Source organism: Mobula hypostoma, chromosome 23 (genome assembly GCF_963921235.1).
Source record: "Mobula hypostoma chromosome 23, sMobHyp1.1, whole genome shotgun sequence".
NCBI classification, from domain to species: Eukaryota; Metazoa; Chordata; class Chondrichthyes; order Myliobatiformes; family Myliobatidae; genus Mobula; species Mobula hypostoma.
The window spans coordinates 47,228,082-47,234,081 of record NC_086119.1 but is presented as its reverse complement, the minus strand read 5'-3'; positions in this window follow the sequence as shown (position 1 = coordinate 47,234,081).

Below are 6,000 nucleotides of genomic sequence, written 5' to 3'. Positions count from 1 at the left end.
ACTCAATGTCAGTGAGACCAAGGAATTGATTGTGGACTTCAGGAAGGGGAAGTTGTGGGAACACACATCAGTCCTCATCAAGGAATCAGCAGTGGAAAGGGTGAGCTGTTTCGAGTTCCTGGGCGTCAACATCTCTGAAGGTCTTCCTGGGTCCAACATATTGATGCAATTACAAAGAAGGCATGACAGTGGCTATATTTCTAACTGGTCACTTCACCATCTGGTATGGAAGGGCTGCTCCTCAGGATCGAAAAAGTTTATAGGAAGTTGCTAAGTCAGCCAGCTCCGTCACAGGCATTTGCCTCTCTAGCATCGAGGACATCTTCAAAGGCAATGCCTCAAAAAGATGGCAGCCATCTTTAAAACCATAAGACATAGGAGCAGAATTAGGCCATTCAGATCATCAAGTCCGCTCCACCATTTCATCAGGGCTGATCCCGAATCCTATTCAACCCCATACACCTGCCCCCTCACCATATCCCTTGATGCCACAACCAATCAGGAATCTATCAACTTCAGCTTTGAATATACCCACAGACTTGGCCTCAACAGCATTCCACAGATTCACCGCTCTTTGGCTAAAAAAAAATTCCTCCTTACTTCTGTTCTAAAAAGTCACCCCACAATTTTCAGGCTGTGACCTCTAGTTCTGGATACCCCACCAGAGGAAACATCCTTTCCACATTCACCTTGTTTAGTCCTTTCAACAGTCAGCAGGTTTCAATGAGATCCTCATGCATTCTTCTAAATTCCAGTGAGTACAGGCCCAAAGCTGCCAAACACTTCTCATGTTAACCCCTTCATTCCCAGAATCATTCTTGTGAACTTCCTCTAGACTCTCTTCAATGACAATACATCCTTCTGAGATAAGGGGCCAAAAACTGTTGACAATACTCCAACTGTGGCCTGACTAGAAGCCTATAAAGCTTTAGAATTATCTCCTTGTTTTTTATATTCTATTCCTCTTGAAATAAATGCCAATATTGTATTTGCCTTCTTTACCACAGACTCAACCTGTGAGCGAACCTTCTGGAAGTCTTGAACGAAGTCTCCTAGGTCCTTTTGCACCTCTGATGTTTTAATTTTCTTCCCATTTAGAAAATAGTCTGCACTATTGTTCCTTTTTACCAAAATGCATTATCATGCATGTTAGGAAATGTATGATAATACATTTTGGTGAAAGGAACAATAGTGCAGACTATTATCTAAATTGGGAGAAAATTTCTAACACTGTATTCCATCTGCCACTTTTTTGCCCAGTCTTCCAATTCGTCTAAGACCTGCTGCAATTGCATGCTTCCTCTGCACTACTTACACCTTCACCTATCTTCCTATCAACTGCAAACTTTACCTCAAGGCCATCAATTCCACTATCTAAATCATTGACTAACAATGTGAAAAGTAGCCGTCCCAATACTGACCCCTGAGGAACACCACTAGTCACTGGCAGCCAACCAGAAAAGGCCATCTTTATTCCCACACGGTGCCATTCCTTTACCATGCTAGTATATTTCCTGTAACACAATAAGATTTTATCTTATTGAGCAGCCTCATGTGAGGTACCTTATCAAATGCCTTCTGAAAATTTAAGTAAATGACATCCTTCGTCCACCCTCCTTACTTCTTTGAAGAACTCCAACAGATTTCTCAGGCAAGATTCCCTTTACAGAAAGCATGCTGACTTTGATTTATTTTATCAGTAGTCTCCAAGTACCCCGAAACCTCATCCTTAATAATAGATTCCAACACTTACCCATCCACTGAGGTTAGGCTAGCAAGCTTATAATTTCCTCTCTTTTGTCTTCCTCACTTCTTAAAGCGTGGGGTGACATCTGCAATTTCCCAGTCCTCTGGGACCATGACAGAATCAATGATTCTTGAAAGATTACGACCAATGTATCCATTATCTCTTCAGCAGCCTCTTTCAAGACTCTGGGACGTAGACCATCTGGTCCAGGTGACTTATCCAGCTTAAGATCTTTCAGTTTGCCGAGCACTTTTTCCTTTGTAATAGCAATGACACTCACTCCTGCTCCCTGACACTCACGGATAGCTGGTGTCTTTCACAGTAAAGACTGAAGCAAAGTACCCATTAAGTTCATCTGCCATTTCTTTGTCCCCCATTACTACCTCACCAACATTATTTTCCAGTGGTCCAACATCAACTCTCACCTCCTCTTTATTCTTTATACAACTGAAAAAACTTTCAGTATGCTGCTTTATATTATCAGTTAGTTGATAGACCACTGATATTGCTGGAGAAGGTGATGAAGTTAAAAGTTGCTTATTGTGGACACGTTATGCGGAGAGATAACATCTTGTTGGACTTGCGATATGGAAAGGTGGAGGGAAAGAAAGGAAGAGGAAGGCGAAGAACAAGGTGGCTGGATAACATCAAGGATTGGACCAGGCTGGACAAGACTAGGGATGTTGTGGATAAGTGTTGGGACAGAGCAGCATGGAGGGAAATCGTCCGCCAACTGGAAATTCCAGATGCGACCCAACGATGACGAAGACTTTGCCCTCATGTTTAACCTTTTCCCTTCTTATAGGTTTTTAGTTGCCTTTTGTTGTATTTTAAAAACTTCCCAATCATGCAACTTCCCACTCACTTTCACGAACAAGAAAAAATCTGCAGATGCTGGAAATCCAAGCAACAGACACAAAATGTTGGAGGAACTCAGCAGGCCAGGCAGCATCTATGGAAAAACATACAGTTGACGTTTCAGGCTGAGACCCTTCGGTAGGTCCTCTAATTGCGCCAGGAGTTCGTCCACCTTATTCCAAATGCTACGCACATTTAAATACAGCACCCTCCGCCCTTATGAATTTTGCCTCTATGGTATAAATTAATTCTTTGCTTTGTCTGCAGTTGTTCTCAATTATTGGCTTGTCCTTCTTTACATTCATATTACATATTACATCATGTACTTGTAAACCTGCTGGCACATCCTCAGCTCTACCATACTGGTTCCAGTCCCCTGCCATATCAGTTTAAGCCATTCCCAACAGCTCTTGCAAACCTGCCCACAAAGATATTGGTCCCCCTCAGATTCAAGTGCAACCTGTCCCATTTTTATAGAGGTCACACCAGGTCCAGAAGAGGTCCCAATGATCCAGAAATCTGAATTCCTGCCCCCTGCTCTAATTCTTCAGCTGCATATTTATCTGCCACCTCATTCTATTCCTATCCTCACTGTCACGTGGCACAGGCAACAATCCCGAAATTACTACCCCTGAGGTCCTGCTTCTCAACTTCCTTCTTAACTCCCGGTATTCTGTTTTCAGGATCACCTCCATTTCTCTCCCTACGTCGTTGGTACCAATACGTACCACGACTTCTGGCTGCTCACCCTTAGGTTCCCCTGTAACCTCAGACATGCCCTCTTCTCATTGCCACCATCAAGGAGGAGTTACAGCAGCATGAAGACACACACTCAGCATGTTAGGAACAGCTTCCCCCTCCACCATCGGATTTCTGAATTGACAATGAACCCGCTACATGACACTATTGCGCTACATATGTAATTTTATAGTTTTTTAAAATAATATTTTGCAATGTATTGCCGCCGCAAAACAACAAATTTCACAACATATGACAGTGATATTAAACCCGATTCTGATTCTGATTCTGCCCCCAGACACTGTTGAAGTTCTGGCATACAATTGATGCCTTCAACAATCACTGTTATCTTCACTGATATCTGCTCTGAATATCCACCTGTTCACCTGAGGGGAGGATGGTAGGCTGATAATTGGTGAGTGTTGTATTGCACGGAGGGGAGGATGGTAAGATGATGAGGACCATGAAGTACAGTTTTCGAACATTGAGTGGATTCACCCAACTTGGGCCGTGACGTCAGCCATTGCCTCCCAAATTACCTACCCCAGCATCCACTTATGCGCCACCAACTGACTTACGGGAACGAGAAAACTCTACTGGTGTAGTAGAAAATTGGAGGGAAATTGTCATTCTAAAGAAGGAATGGTAACATGCTGTGATTCAACTGCTGGCCTGCTGCATTGCTGCTGTTGTAAATGTTGCGAGAGGTGGATTGTATAGGTGGGAAGTGAATTGTATTGTAAAGTTTTCATATTTTTTTGCATTTTTCTCATTTAGTCATTTATTTTGCTGTTCTTATTACATAAAAAATGTCCGTCTTTACAATGAAAGCTACTTATCAATAGGTTTTATGTGGCTGGTGATCCAAGTTGTCCTAATCCATTGTGCCTAGTCTGTGACAAACAACTTACAAATGCAGCAATGGCTGCAGCAACATTGGAAAGACACTTAACTACAAATCACAGTCATATGACACATAGAAGTGTGGATCATTTTAAATGGCTAATGGAATCTCAAAACAAGCTGAGTAAAGCTTTTGTTGACAAAATCATAGTCAGTAAAGATAATCAGAAAGCAAGTTATTTAGTGGCAGAACTTATTTCCCAAAAAATGAAAAGTCACACAGTGTTTGAGAACCTAATAATGCCAGCATGTAAAAATTGTGTGTAAAATGGTAGGACAAGATGCAATTCAAGAAATTGAAAAAGTTTCATTCTCAAACAGTACAGTAAGTCATTGTATTGGTGACATGAAAAAATGATGCTGAAGGGGTTTTGTGTGATAAACTGAAAAACAACAGCTTCTCTATCCAGGTTGATGAATCGACAGACTTCACCAATAAATGTCATGTTGTAGCATTTGTAAGATTTGTAAATGGTGGTTAAATTCAATGAAACTTTTTCTGTTGCAAAGAGCTGCCCAAAACAAGCAAAGGCCAAGATATATTTAATGTTTGGTCTTCATATTTGGAAACAAAAGGTCTGTATTGGAGGTGCTGTGTTGTCATCTGTACTGATAGTGCCCCAATCAATGGTTGGCTCCATGAATGGTTTCATTTCTTTTGTAAAAAAACAAAAATCCTGATGTTATCACAACACACTGTTTCAACGTTGCAAATAAATTTTCCTGTTGTAAATAGCATTAATTAAAATCAATTTACAGCCTACCTTTAGAAAATTTATATCCCATTTTGGTTTAAACCAGTTTTTAATAGAAATTTGTTGTTTTTAAAATTTATAAAAGGGTAAAAAAGAGATTTATTTCAAAAAAGGAAAGCTTAATTACCTCTTTTTTTCAAAAAACATTCTCTACTCAAAAGAGCATTGACAATTATTTTTGGATTATTATATCTACAACCTACTGATCACGCTAACGTGATATAACGTAGATAAAATAATTTTTACGCAGGGGTTCTCTGAGACCTGAAAATTATTTCAAGGTTTTCTCCAGGGCAAAAACAGTTGAGAAAGGCTGCTGTAGATTGTGTTCAGTGATCAATTCAGTGTTGTGGTGAGTGAAGTTGTCCATGCTGGTTCAGGAGCCTGATAGTTGAAAGGTAATAACTGTTTCTGAACTTGGTGGTATCGGACCTAAGGCTCCTGTACCTCCTTCCTGAAGGCAACAGCGAGAAGACTCTGGGCTGGATGGTGAGGGTCTTTGACGATGGATGCTGCTTTTATGTGGTAGCGCTCTTTGTAGATAAACTCAGTGGTGTGGAGGGCATCTCCTGTGTTGAACTGGGCATCACCTCTTCTAGGCATTTCCATTCTAGGGCATTGGTGTTTCCAAACCAGGCTGTGACGCAAAGAGACAGGATACTTTCCACTGTGCATCTAGAGAAGTTTGTCAAAGTTTTAGATGACATGCTGAATTTGTGCAAACTTCTAAGAAAGTAGTGGCGCTGCCTTCTTTGAAATGTTACTTATGTGCCAGTCCCAGGTCAGATCCTCTGACCTGACCCAGGAATATAAAGTTACTGACCCTCTCCATTTCCAAACCCCTAATCAGCACTGGCTCATGGACCTCCCAATTTCTTCTTCCTGTTGTCAATAATCAGCGCTTTGCTTTTACTGACGTTGAGCGAGAGGCTATTGTTGTGGCAGGACTCAACCAGATTTTCAATCTCCCTTTTATATGCTGATTTGTCACCACCTTTG